This window comes from Loxodonta africana, chromosome 1, assembly GCF_030014295.1.
Source record: "Loxodonta africana isolate mLoxAfr1 chromosome 1, mLoxAfr1.hap2, whole genome shotgun sequence".
NCBI lineage: Eukaryota > Metazoa > Chordata > Mammalia > Proboscidea > Elephantidae > Loxodonta > Loxodonta africana.
The window spans coordinates 223,762,518-223,777,266 of NC_087342.1; positions in this window are offsets into that span (position 1 = coordinate 223,762,518).

Below are 14,749 nucleotides of genomic sequence, written 5' to 3' on the forward strand. Positions count from 1 at the left end.
CAGTCAGCCAAGAAAATAATCTCCAACTCAATTGCCCAGAGGCATGAGAAACAAGTTCATGTGTAAAGAGAAATAGAATTTATACTGACAATTTTTAATCGATCCATCAGCTTGTTTTTAATGAGAATCTATCAGAAAGAAAATAGTGTATGTTGACTCAGATTCCCATGTCATTTCTCTTACTTTAGTAATGAAAAAAAGAAAGAGTTAGAAAAAAGAAAAAGCATGGGCACATTGAATGTTAGCACTGACTTGGATTTTACAGAGCACCTGTTTGACCTAAAGCTGTGTAGATGAGGACAGAAATGTGTAAAGTTTAAGTGACCTTCTTTGGTTCACATAGCAAACCAATGGTAGAATCAAAATTATTATCTAGGACTGATCTAATAAATAACAATGAAAAGTAAGAATAAATGATTATAGCTGTAAGGAATGAAAAGATGAACATTTTTTTTCCCACTGAATTGTACAGGAAATGACAGAATTCTTTGGACGCCCATATTTCACTAAATTAAGCACTTTCCAGCTAGTGAGTAGGTTAGTTCTTAAGCTTCTAGTTTTGTATTATTACAGAAATAACTTTAATTTAACTTACTTTGTGTTGGGTGCACTGCGTACCTGGTCTCATTGAAACCTCACAATTCTCCTAACAAAGAGATATCATTATCCCCATTTTACAGCTGAGGAGAGTGAGGCATGGAAAGTTTGGGAACCTTGCCCAACATGACATGACATTAGTGCAAAACCAGTTTGTCCTTATCTTTGTTTACTCCACTGTATATTGATATGCTAGGTCAGAATTTCATTTGGCACTGTGTTTCTGTAATTTTTGAAAGTCTCCTTGGCCTCCCTAAGACTCTATTCAATTTGAATGTAAGGTATTCTTGTTCCCTTATAACTCTTAGATTACTGAAGTCACAGCCTAGTAGGCTGACTCCCTGCTTTTGCTGTCATTCCTAGAGGGATCAGGGATCAGCTCTGTGGTTTTAGGCATCAATTCATTCATTTTTCCCTATATAAGTCTCTATAATTTGAGCAGAGGCACAATCCTTGATGAAACCAAAACCATTCTAATAAATGTTATGGGGATAAATGAAGATACACCATACATACAATTGGCAGACACATGCACATAGATTATACAGCAAGCTGGGATCTACCCATCCCAGAAGAGGAGTTTTATTTTCATCTCATCTGGTTGCTTCTGTCCAGCCTTGTGATATCATTCTAATTCCAGCTCAGGTTTCTTTTACCAATATCCCTCAAAAGTCTACATTTTTTTCTTGTTTCTGTTCTTCCAGTATTGTTGGAACAGGTATAACTCCACTAATCTGGCGATCTGAGTATTTGAGCCTTCCGAACTGCAGCTTCTACAAACTTTGTTAACTTTTTATATTTCTGCCTTTCCTAGTTGTTCACTGCTGGGAACTCTTGTATCTTCTCCAGACCCTGAAATGCTTCCTGCTAACTTTCTTCTGATGCTGTATTTCCCTTTATTTATTTTTTTGATTACACAATTATGAGCACTTTTCTCAAGAGTTAGTATATATGTGGTAGTATTACTATTTCCTAAAGATACTACTTTGTTAGAGAAATTTACCACATTCTAGTGAAAGGTACGTAGTTAAATAAATATTTTAACTGGCTGCCTACATTTGTGCAAGAATTCTGTATTTATTTTGATAACCTACAATCATTTAAAGAAGTATTTACTTACTTTCACATAATTATAAAACAATAGTCAGTGAAACCAGAGTTTCTCAAGTGCCTATGATTGTATGATCTTCCATTTTTACCTCTTGCAAAGGACATGCAAAAAAAAAAAAGAAAAGAAAAGAAAAAAAGAAACTTTTATTGAACTCATCAATATTCAAAAGTATCTATGAGAATTGTAAAAATTGTACATAAACAAGTTTCAACCTTTAACTTGCCTTTCACCTTCCTGGGAATAGCTTTATTTTGTTATGGGTGCTAGATCAGAAAAGATATCTTAAATAGATTTAATGCTTTGTCTCTCTTACTTCCTTATGAAATATTAAACATTTTCAGTTGCCTCTTCCAAGGTAACTGGAAATTTCACACTTCTGTTGAGTAGCAGCTCTTCAGTGTGAATAGGATTGGACACATCCCCAACTCAGGGCAAGGTTCTGATTGTTCTAAAATAATCCCATTGTGACAGGATAGTTGTTGTTGTTGTTAGGTGCCATCATGTCAGTTCCAACTCATAGAGACCCGATATACCCCAGAAAGAAACACTACCCAGTCCTGCGCTACCCTTACAGTCTTCGTTATGCTTGAGCTTGTTTTTGCAGCCACTGTGTCAGTCCTTCTCATTGAAGATCTTCCTCTTTTCCACTGACCCTATACTTTATCAAGCACGATGTCCTTCTCCAGGGATTCATCCTTCCTGACGACATGTCCAAAGTATGCAAGAGGCAGTCTTGCCATCCTTGTTTCTGAGGAGCATTCTGGTTGTACTTCTTCTAAGGCAGATTGGTTTGTTCTTTTGGCAGCCCATGGTATAGTCGATATTCTTCACCAACACCACAATTCAAAGGCATTAATTCTTCTTCGGTCTTTCTTATTCATTGTCCAGCTTTCACATGCATATGATGAGATTGAAAATGCCATGACTTGGGTCAAGTGCACCTTAGTCTTTGAGGTGACTGATAAGTGTAGGAAAAATAATGGAGACCTAAACTGATGAGTGAATGATAATCCTTCTGATCACAACAAATGTTTAGGAGTGGCTACATGATCTTTATCTATTTACTTTTTTTCCCTTTCTCAATCAGAGTGACACCCAGGATTTTCATTAAAAAACTTTATAGTTTTCTGGCATCATGCGGTATTTAGATGCAAAGCAAGGACTACAGCAGATATTTTCATAACATGATGGAAGTCAGCCTTAAGATAGATGATGTATAACTGCAGAAAAAATGGAACTACAGGCTTGTTTAAACTGAGCCTCAAGCTTGTCCCATATCTGGATGTTTATGATTAAAATATCCATCAAATTCATATTCCAAGTGTTTGAGCTGTTGATTTTTGTTATGGATTGAATTGTGTCCTCCCAAAATGTGTGTCAACTTGGCTAGGCCATGATTTCCAGTACTGTGTGATTGTCCACTATTTTTTCATCTGATATGATTATCCCATGTGTTGTAAATCCTACCACTACTATGTTAAGGAGGCAGGTTTAGTGGCAGTTATGTTAATGAAGCAGGGCTGAATCTACAAGATTAGGTTGTGTCTTGAGTCACTCTCTTTTGAGGTATAAAAGAGAGGAGCAAGAAAAGATACTGGGGGACCTCACATCACCAAGAAAGTAGTGCAAGGAGCATAGCATGTCCTTTGGACCCAAGGTCCCTGCACTGAGAAGCTCCTAGACCAGGTGAAGATTAATGACAAAGCTTCTTCCAGAGCCAAAAGAGAGAAAGCCCTCCCCTGGAGCTGGCACCCTGAATTCAGACTTCTAGCCTACTAGAATGTAAGAGAATAAACTTCTGTTTGTTAAAGCCATCCACTTGTGGTATTTCTGTTATAGCAGCATTAGATAAGACAATTTTCTCTTGTTGCAAGTGAAAATGTTCTAACTGATAAAGCCTATTATGAGCTGAGAATCCCTTGGTGGTGCAGACATGTGAGCACTCGAATACTAACTGAAAAGTTGGTAGTTCAAATTCACCCAAGGTGCTCAGAAGAAAGGCCTGACGGTCTGCTTCTGAATGGTCACAGCCTCGAAAAGCTCGTGGAGCATATCTCTATTCTGACGCACAAGGGAGTGCCCTGAGTTGGAACCTACTTGACAGCAACTGGCTTGGAGATTTTATGGATTATGACTAGGCACTAAGCTAAGTGCTGGAAGCACAGTGGGGCAACAAACAAACAAACATAGATCCTCCACTGAAAAATCTCAGGGGCTAATAGGGAAAATAACTGAAAAAATTCATTGCAGCAGATTTCACCTTTTAGCTAAGAACCCTTAGATACATATCTAAAGACTCTTGCTGAATTTGCCTTGATCTTTGAAAGCTCTTGAATAAAGTTCTCCAATTACAAGCTGGAGAGATGAGCAGAATGAGATGTGAGAAGCATTGTGGTATCATCATGACTTTCATTTAATAATCAAGGGTAAGGGAAGGAAAGAGATTAATGCTTTCACCTAAGCAGTTCATTCAGTATTCACAGAAAGCAGACACATAAAGTTGACAAATGAATGTAAAGTTGTTACAAGTGATAGTTGCATTGTGCAGATAAGAAAATTTTTAGCCTAGTTGTTGAGTTTATGGGACATTTTCCCCAAAAAGTCTTGATTCAACTCAGAGCTAAAGAATATATAAGAATTAAGTAAAGATTTATGTCTGTGTGTATATATGTATACATAAAACCCCAAAACCAAACCCACTGCTTTCAAGTTGATTCTGACTCATAGCGACCCTATAGAACAGGGTAGAACTGCCCCGTAGAGTTTCCAAGGAGCGCCTGGTGGATTCAAACTGCTGACCTTTTGCTTAGGAGCTGTAACACTTAACCACTATGCCACCAGTGTTTCCATATATGTATATGTATATATGTGTATGTGTATATGTATGTGTATGTGTATGTGTATACGTATACGTATACGTATACGTATATGTATATGTGTATATATAACCCAAATTACTATGGAGACCAAATCAGTATTGCTTTGTATATTTCAGAGAAATAAAACAGACTGTATTATATCACCTATTTAAAAAAGTAGTATTGGAATTTAAATGTATGGTAAACATATGTATTTTAGATAACGTATGTCTAATGACTAGCTGTTTCAGCTGTTTTATGTGATTTATACCAAATTCAGTGTTAATAGTGATCTTGGCTTGATCTCATGTGTTCGGATTGTTTATTGTGATTAGAAATCAGGTAAGTGAACCATAAGAATACCTTTTTGAAAAGTGCATCCCTTAGGAAAAACACCAGCTCAGCATGTCACACTGTGAACACCTCCTTTGAAAACATTGCAAAGACTTCACTGGTGTCCTATAACCTTTGTCTGGAAACCAATGATAAAGAAAACAAGGATGAAAGCAGAGTCAAAATTCCTGTTTTTCACTTGTTTAAGTAAAGGTTAATGGCTTTTAAAAAAATGTTTCTTCAAAAACATAGCACAGATTCGTCAAATTATACCAACACTTTTCAAGAATCCATTTAAGAAGTTCCATGAATACACATAAGAAAATAACAAAATTCACATAAATAAAATCCAATTGTATAAATGTGACTCAAAGTTTCTTAGCAAACTTAGTAAAATTATGTCTAGAGATTTTTATTAAATTTTGTCCCTTTTGTTCCGTATGATAGCCACTGGAACAGTGCTTGGCACTTAGTAGGCACTCAACAGATATTTATTGCCTAAGAAATTGGAATATCTTCCAGCATCACTCATGTTTATGATGCTTGACAATATATTTGAAGAAATATTCCTGATAATTTTATAGTCCTCTTCTTCTAATAACATTTTTTTCTTCAAACATTGTACCTGTGGGACTAGAAATGATACTCTTGAAATCCATCAGTAATCAAAGTACGGGTTTCCATAGAAACCAAATCCAGAATGCCTTCATTTTGCTCTCATGCAGAGACACAGTAGCAGACCCAAATTTACTGAAGAGGCTAAATACTGTTCAAATGATTATATGTCCATTATATGGGCCAAATATATTATAAGCAGTCTAAATTTCACTGGCTTTCAGCTGCCTACTTACTTTAGAGTTTGAAGTTCTATTTTTTTAATATAAAAGTGCACCTTAAAATCCCATTTTTATAATATTGATATAGTTGTGACAAAGTGGCACATATGTGGGTATAATAGAAGTCCTAGGGTATTTTCATAAAAGGCAACCTCCAGTTCCGTATTAAAAAAAAAATTAAATCTTCACCAGAACTTCCTGGAATTGGCCTGGTTCTTAATCTATTTACTGTGTTTAAAACTGGAATCCCCTTTTGCACCCTCAGAGAATGTTTGTGTACAGAAATCAATTCTTCAGATTCTCACAGAATGCCTGCTTAGGGAAAGGCTGACAATACTTGTGAATAAGAAGAGCCTTAATATTTTGTCTTATTTGCATATTGGTTTTGTGAAAGGGACTTAATTTTGAAAGATAATAGGAGGTTGAGTTGGAATTGTCCTAAAAGCAGGCTTGGAAGCCAAAGGAGCACTTAAGAAAAGGCAAGCAAGCTTTAGCACCACGGTCTCATACCTCACCTCCAGAATGCATATATCCTACTCAGCCTAAACAAAAATATTTTGAAAACTTAACCAAATAAATCTTTAAAGTTCCTAGATCTATTCATGGAAAAATAAGAACTTCCATGACCTGCCCAACTACAGATTATAGACACTTAGCCATTCATGATAACCAATCTAGTCTTCTCGTCCTTCTCTAAAAATACCCCTCACTTTTTAACATCCTGCCTTTGGGTTTGTTTAGCTGTTTAATCTGCCTGGAAGATCCTTTCATGTAGCATTTGAAGATTCAGCACACAAATTCAGGACCTCATCTGAAAAGCCCACTCCCACACCATATCAGAAGCTTTTCCCCTCTCTCTCTCCCTTGATAGTCACAGCCTTTTAAAAAAATACTTGTATAAAGCATTGCTCACGACTTGTATTATATTAGCTTTTTTTGCTAAGCATGTCTTGATCACTGATTTAATGCTATGAAATCCAAAGAAAAATATTCCCTGATCTGAGTACAGAGCTTGGAAGTAGATACAAAAAAAAAAATTTTTTTTTTCCATGTGGGTTAGAATAGTATCAAAGATAACGGATTGTGGGGGAAGGATAGATAGGTTGTCTCACTAGGTTATTGAACAATGTTGCCTTGAATTGAAGAAAAACTTTAAGTGAAGTAAAAAGAGGGCATTGCGTAGTATTTTAAAATATACTTAAGCATAACTTCTCTAGATATAAATGCAGACAGATACCCATGAGTGTCAACAGAGACCTCATGAAAAGTGAAAGGAGTTTCTGTTTAGTGCTCTGTAGGGGATGGGAATTTGTCTTGTTTCCCTGTTGGCAGTGGTCCTTAATCACTTTGATTCCGAGGACCCTTTGATAATCTAATAAAAGCCAAAAATCCTGGCCACTGAAAAGCAGGAATACATATGTACAAGCTCACAAGTACACGTACACACACAAACACGTGCACACACACACAGAATGTTTAATATTACTTCAGGGAGTTCATAGCCCCTCAGTCTCTGCCCAAAATCCAGAAATCTGATGTTTCAACTAATTTGTGCCAACAGAATAGTCAGCTGGGGAAATGCTCACTGGTTCTATATATGTACATTATCTAAAGAGGTAGCTATCTGTTAGTATAAAAAAAATCAGATTTATGATCACAATACCTAGATTCTGGATCTGTCCTTTCCATGTACCAGCTCTGTGACCTTAGAAAAGTAGATTAAGACTGTGCTTCCGGGTATATATATATATTTTTTATATATATAGGTACTATCAAAGGAATGATGTGTTTCCAACACCCCTTACAGTCCTAACAACTATGATTCTACCGTTCTCAGTGACTCTAATGGGAGCATTATAAATCAAGGTAGTCCAAAGTGGAAGATATTTGGGAGGAGGCCCTATGAATTCTCTCAAAACCCAGTAGTGTCACTCACCTTCGCCTTCTATGGCAACAGCTGGCCCTGTCCTTAACATAAAAAAAAAAAAAAAAAAACATAGTAGGAAAATTTCCATATCTCTTAGGGTTCTAGCTAAATTAAGCAAGGAAATGAAAAGGGATTTATTGGAGGCAAATGAGATAGGGTCATAGAATTGAAAAAAGAGCTGGTAAACTAGAACCGCAGTGGCATAGTGGTTAAGCACTCATCTGCCAACTAAAAGGTTAGTGGTTCAAACTCATCAGCTGCTCCACAGGAGAAAGATATGGCAATCCTTCTGTAAAGATTACAGCCCTAAGAACTCTATGAGGCAGTTCTACTCTCTCCTATAGCATCACTGTGAGTTGGAATCGACTCGAAGGCAGTGTGTATGGGTTTTTGGAAACTAGCCTCCATAAATGACAGAAATTAGAGCATCCTTTGGGTGGAAAGTGCAGAGAGAAAGGGGAAGGGTCCTCACATCACCAGGTAGATAGTTCACCTCCAACTACATCTCTTGGTTTGGAGACACTGGTAGTGTAATGGTTAAGAGCTATGGCTGCTAACCAAAAGGTTAGCAGTTCAAATCCACCAGGTGTTCCTTGGAAACCCTATGGGGCAGTTCTACTCTGACCTCCAAGTTCACTGAGTAGGAATTGACTCGATGATGATGGGTTTGGCTTTTTGAGAGAGCAACTTGGATTGGCCTGATTGGGGCCCTGCTCGCCACCTCTTGGCCAGAGGGGGTCATGGCATCTTGGCTGACTGTATAAGACTGCTCACAATGGAAGAGATTGGTCCTTTCCTCAAGGGGAATCAGGGCACTGCTACCAGAAAAGGGGAAAGGCATCCTGAACAAGCAAAACCAACAATCACTTACAGAAACCTCTGGCAATAGGGTCTGTCACCCTCTGAGGCTGGGCTTACATTAGAAGCTATCTGCTGTCAGAACTAACAAAACAGCAGGAGTCGTGACTGCTCTGTAGCTCGTCTTAATCTGAAACAGCAGCTTATTGATTTGGACTTGTTGGGACCCTGTTGCTGTTGCGTCAGTTGGGCCCCATTCAGTTGGTTCTGACTCATGTACGACAGAATGAAGCACTGCCTGGCCCTGCACCATCCTCACAATCTTTGCTTTGTTTGAGCCCATTGTTGCAGCCTCTGTGTCAATCCATCTCATTGAGGGTCTTCCTCTCTTTCACTGACCCTCTACTTTACCAAGAATGATGTACTTCTCCAGGGACTAGTCCCCCATAATAATAAGTCCAAAGTATGCGAAATGAAGTGTCACAATCCTCACTGCTAAGAAGCACTCTGGCTGTACTTCTTCCAAGGCAGACTTGTTCATTCTTCTGGCAGTCCATAGTATAGTCAATATTCTTCACCAACACCCTAACGCAAAAGTATCAATTCTTCTTCAGTCTTTCCTGTTCACCGTTCAGCCTTGGCATGCGTATGAGGCAAATGAAAAAACCATGGTTTGGGTCAGGCGCACCTTAGTCCTCAAAGTGATATCTTTGCATTTTAATACTTGAAATAAGTTTTTGGAGGAGATTTGCCCAATGCAATATGTCTTTTGACTTCTTGACTGCAGCTTCCATGGGCATTGATTTTGGATCCAAGGAAAATGAAATCTTTGACAATTCAATATTTCCTCTGTTTATCATGATGTTCCTTATTGGCCCAGTTCTGAGGAATTCTGTTATCTTTATATTGAGGTGTAATCTACACTGAAGGGTGTAGTCTTTGATTTTCATCAGTAAGTGCTTCAAGTACTCATTGCTTTCAGCAAGCAAGATTGTGTCATCTGCATAGCACAGGTTCTTAAGAAGTCTTCCTCCAATCCTCAAGCCCCCTTCTTTTTCATATAGTCCAGCTTCTCAGATTATTTGCTCAGCATACAGATTGAGCAAGTATGATGAAAGGATACAAACTAAATACACACCTTTCCTGATTTCAAACCACTCAGTATCCCCTTGACCTGTTCAAAGGACTGCCTCTTGGCCTATGTACAGACTGTGCATGAGAACAATTAAGTGGGCTGGAATTCCCATTCTTAAAATGTTGTCCATAGTTTGTTATGATCCACATAGTTGAATGCCTTTGCATAGTCAATAAAATACAGGTAAAGGTCTTCCTGGTAGTCTCTGCTTTCAGCCAAGATCTATCAGACATTAACAATGATATGCCTAATTCCACATCCTCTTTTGAATCTGGCTTGAATTTCTGGCAGTTTCCTGTCACACCGCTGCAACCGTTTTTTAATTATCCTCAGGAAAATTTTATGTACTTGTGACATTAATGACCTTGTTCAATAATTTCCTCATTCTGTTGGATCACTTGTCTTTGGAATGGTCACAAAGATGGTTGTCTTCCAGTTGGTTGGTGAGGTAGCCATCTTCCAAATCTGTTGGCATGGACGAGTGAGTTCTTCCGGTATTGCATTCATTGTTAGGGACTCTAACGAGCTCAAAAGCAAAAGTTTCTTTCACTCCCTCTATGCCTTAAAAACAAAAACAGACAAACAACAGCAACAACAACAAAGCAGTAGTGGCCAAATTGGCTCAAACTCATGGTGGCTCCATATGTGTTAAAACAGAGCTGTGCTCCGTGGAGTTCTCAAAGCCTGCTTTTCCAGGAGGAGATCGCCTGGCCCTTCTTCCAAGGAACATCTGGGTGGACCGGAACCTTCAGCCATCCAGTCAGCAGTTGGGTGTGTTAACGGTTTGCACCACCAAGAGACTCCTGTTATGCTTTTGCCCCTCCCTTATTGAACAAAGAAATTGGAATATATGCATATGAATGTCTCACAGAAATTGTAATGTTTTAAAACAGCAGGTGTTATCTATCCACAGGCAAAGTCTGTCTTGGCAATTTACTATCCACAGTTACAAATGAAGAGAAGACGGTATGCAAAACAGAAAGGTAGAGGTTTATTTAGAAAAAAAAATTTTTTAATAAAGAAAGAACAAAATCATAGGCATACTAAGTAGACAAGCCATCATCGAAGTCGCTCTGCTTTCTTGTGATGGAAGTCTTTTTCTGAGCCAGCATCTGTCATGCTGGCAGGAAATGTTCTTGGAAGAGTGTAACGCTATTCTACCATATCATGAGAAAAGATCTGGAGGTTGCAAACGGCAATTGTGCAAACTCTGCCGAAGTGTGTGTACACACGAACAGCTACTTCTCTTTGCTTCAGTAGCCTGAACTTGATTATAAGAATGACTGACTAGTATAAGCCAGGTTTGCTTTCTCCCTAGAGTTCCTTGGGGGGATGTAATTCCTATTTAACTTTGATTACTTTATAGTAAATGAAGCCACATGATGCAGAGTGCTCAGTAGCTGTTCTATTCTCTCATGCATTGGTAAACTCCGGTCTCATCTCTCACCGGACCCCACCACTGAGCTGCTGCGCAATGAAAGACCCAACCTGTGTCTGCCCTTTGTGCATATTGTCTTGCTGGCTTTCTTTCAAGAAGCCTTTTCCACTCATGCTGGAGAAATAAGGAGAACCCCATCCCAGAACAGAGTTTTGCTGACAAGCACTACCAGAGCTGGCCTGTACACCGAGCTACACCCACGTCACAAAGCCTCTTCTTGTTTTTGCTCCAGTTTATGCCACTGTTTGCAATGAAGACAAGCGGAGTGGAGTTGGAGAGATAGCTGGCTTAAGTAAGCAAAGCATTTGAAATACAGCTGGTTCTTGGTTTAATGTGACTAGAGATTCTATCTGGTGCCTAACTCTGCTCTGATTCTTAAATACATGATGACAAATTAATAAAACATCTTCAAAATACAAAGTCTTTTTGAGAGGAAGTTTTACTTGCTGTGTAACCTTAGGTATGTCTTTTAACTTCTGTCGGGCTGGGTTGACTTATCTGTATAATAATGCCTGCTCTTCTCGCCTCTGGGGCAAGTCAAAATGACAGATGTGAAAACACCATGTGGACTCAAAGCGAAGCGAAACGGAATTGTTTCTGGGAAGTAACCTGATGTAGTACTAATAACGCAGGCAATGTAATTGCTAGATCTTGGACCAATTTAAGATTCTGTGCTTAAGAGCTTTGGATTTATTTTGGTATTCTTGGTTGCGAGAACAAGAACTAACAATACATGGAATACGTGGTAGAGGGATAGTAGCACAGGTTTGCAGCCAGCAGACAGCAGACATAGGTTCAAGTACAGGCTTTGTCACTTACTGGCATTGGACATTAGATAAGGACCTTCTCCTCTCTAAGACTCAGCTTCCTCCTTTACAAAATGAGAATAATCATTCCTCCCAGCACCAAAATTAAACTGCTGATATACTCAATCAAGGGAAGGGAAAAGAAAATTAAAAGAAGATAAGGCAGTCTCAGACATAGGGATAGCTGAAGAAATTTGCAGGGTGGAATAAAACAATCTATACAAAAAGAAAACAGCTGCTGCAAGTTCTAAAAGATAAAAAAGTAGGTGTTTTAGATGAATGGGAACATTTTGCTCGGCATTAAAGTTAATAACAACAACAAAAAAGAAGCCTCCCAGGTTAAAAAAAAGGCAACTTTAGAAATCTAAACCAGTGAAAAACCAGAGACATTTTACAGAGATATTAAAATGGGTCAGTATATTTCGCCACCACATACTTGGAAATTAGCAATTGGAATGTGTAAATGAGAAAGCCTCCAGGCTGAGCAACTATGAAGACAGGGCACATAAACTATACCAAAGTCGTGTCTTCCAGGATCACACTGGTCTTCCTCTCACAGTAAGCGGTCCATGAGCTTTTCTGGAAGCCCAGGTAACTTCCACGCATCAGTTTTTAAAATCTGGATCCACTAATAGAGTCCGCAAATAGCACAAGTGAAGTAAACTTCTGAAATTAAAGCAACACAGCTAAGTAACAAAAGTGCTATGCTCAAATACTTATGAAGCAAGAATTCCAAAACAAAGCTTAATGTTATGTTAGATGCATATTTACGGAAAATATTTCATTTTTGCTTGTTGTATTTTTCTGAGATAAGTTGAAGGAATGACCCATATCTGATGAAACATGTGAATAATTCAGGGGTGTGCACGTGAGTTTGCAAGACATGTTATTTTAAAAATAAAGTTAGACCTTGTATTTCTGACAATGAAGGAGTTGATAAAGAAAGGTTAGTATAAGGATCTCATGTGGATAAATACCCAGTTTAATCCAGCATCCTTCCATCATAAAAACCAGAACATATTTCAAGAGGAGTCAGGGCAGTTCTGGAGATCTCAGGCACAGAAAGTGTATATTTTCATGCCCACGTTCACCGCTGCAGTGGGTCAGCCACATTTGCATATCTCTTTATTTCTGCCCTGCTATAGGGTCTTTTTTTTTTATATAGGGTCGCTATATGAGTCGGAATCGACTCGATGGCAATGGGTTTGGTTTGGTTTGGTGGGTATCTATCACACATCTAGGACATCATGCTTGGTAAAGTAGTTAGGTTCGGTGTCGTCGAGTCGGATCCGACTCATAGCAACCCTATGCACAACAGAATGAAACACTGCCCGGTCCCTCGCCATCCTTACAATCGTTGTTATGCTTGAGTTCATTGTTCCAGCCACTGTGTCAATCCACCTCGTTGAGGGTCTTCCTCTTTTCAGCTGACCCTGCACTTTGCCAAGCATGATGTCCTTCTCCAGGGACTCATCCCTCCTGACAACATGTCCAAAGTGTGTAAGACGCAGTCTTGCCATCCTTGCTTCTAAGGAGCATTCTGGTTGTACTTCTAAGACAGATTTGTTCGTTCTTTTGGCAGTCCATGGTATATTCAATATTCTTTGCCAACACCACAGTTCAAAGGCATCAATTCTTCTTCCATCTTCCTTATTCATTGTTCAGCTTTCATATGCATATGATGTGATTGAAAATACCATAGCCTGGGCCAGGTGCACTTTAGTCTTCAGGGTGACATCTTTACTCTTCAACATTTTAAAGAGGCCCTTTGCAGCAGATTTACCCAGTGCAATGCATCTTTTGATTTCTTGACTGCTGCTTCCATGGCTGTTGATTGTGGATCCAAGTAAAATGAAATCCTTGACAACTTCAACCTTTTCTCCATTTATCATGATGTTGCTCATTGGTCCAGTTGTGAGGATTTTTGTTTTCTTTGTGTTTAGGTGTAATCCTTACTGAAGGCTGTGGTCTTTGATCTTCATTAGTAAGTGCTTCAAGTCCTTTTCACTTTCAGCAAGCAAGATTGTGTCATCCGCATAACGCAGGTTGTTAATGAGTCTTCCTCCAATCCTGATGCCCCATTCTTCTTCATATAGTCCAGCTTCTCATATTATTTGCTCAGCGTACAGACTGAATAGGTATGGTGAAAGAATACAACCTTGATGCACAACTTTCCTGACTTTAAACCATGCAGTATCCCCTTGTTCTGCCTGAACAACTGCCTCTTGATCTATGTAAAGGTTCCTCATGAGCACAGTTAAATGTTCTGGAATACCCATTCTTTGCAACGTTTGGTAAAGTAGAGGGTCAGCAAAAAAGAGGAAGACCTTCAACAAGATGTATTGACACAGTGGCTGCAACAATGGGTTCAAGCATAACAATGATTGTGAGGATGGGGCAGTACTGGCCAGTGTTTTGTTCTGTTGTACATAGTGTCATTATGAGTTGGAACCAACTCGAGGACACCAAACAACAAAAACAACATCTATCCTGCTTCCTTAAAGATTATAGCAAAGAAGTCCCTGTAAAAGACTTCTGCTCTGTGCACACACGGGGTCACCATGAGTCAGAATCCAGTCAAAGGCAGTGGGTTTGGTTTTGTGTGTTTGTTTTAGTATCTATCACATGTCTCTTAGTGACACTTTCTCTTTTCCCTATTTGACAACTTCTGCTTGACCTGTAACTCTGACTCCCTTCCCCCACGCTGTTGACTTGCCCGGAGTCCACAAGGCCCTGCTCTACCTCATGCCATCCTTTCAACTTCAATTCCATGGCCAGCAGCTCTATTTTACAATTCTTATTCCTGGGCTGATCTGATTTATCCTGCCAGTCTTTCCACATCAGCTTGTGGCACAGATTTCTCCCTGACCTTTCTGTCAGATGCCCATGTTTTGTCCAATCACAAGCTAG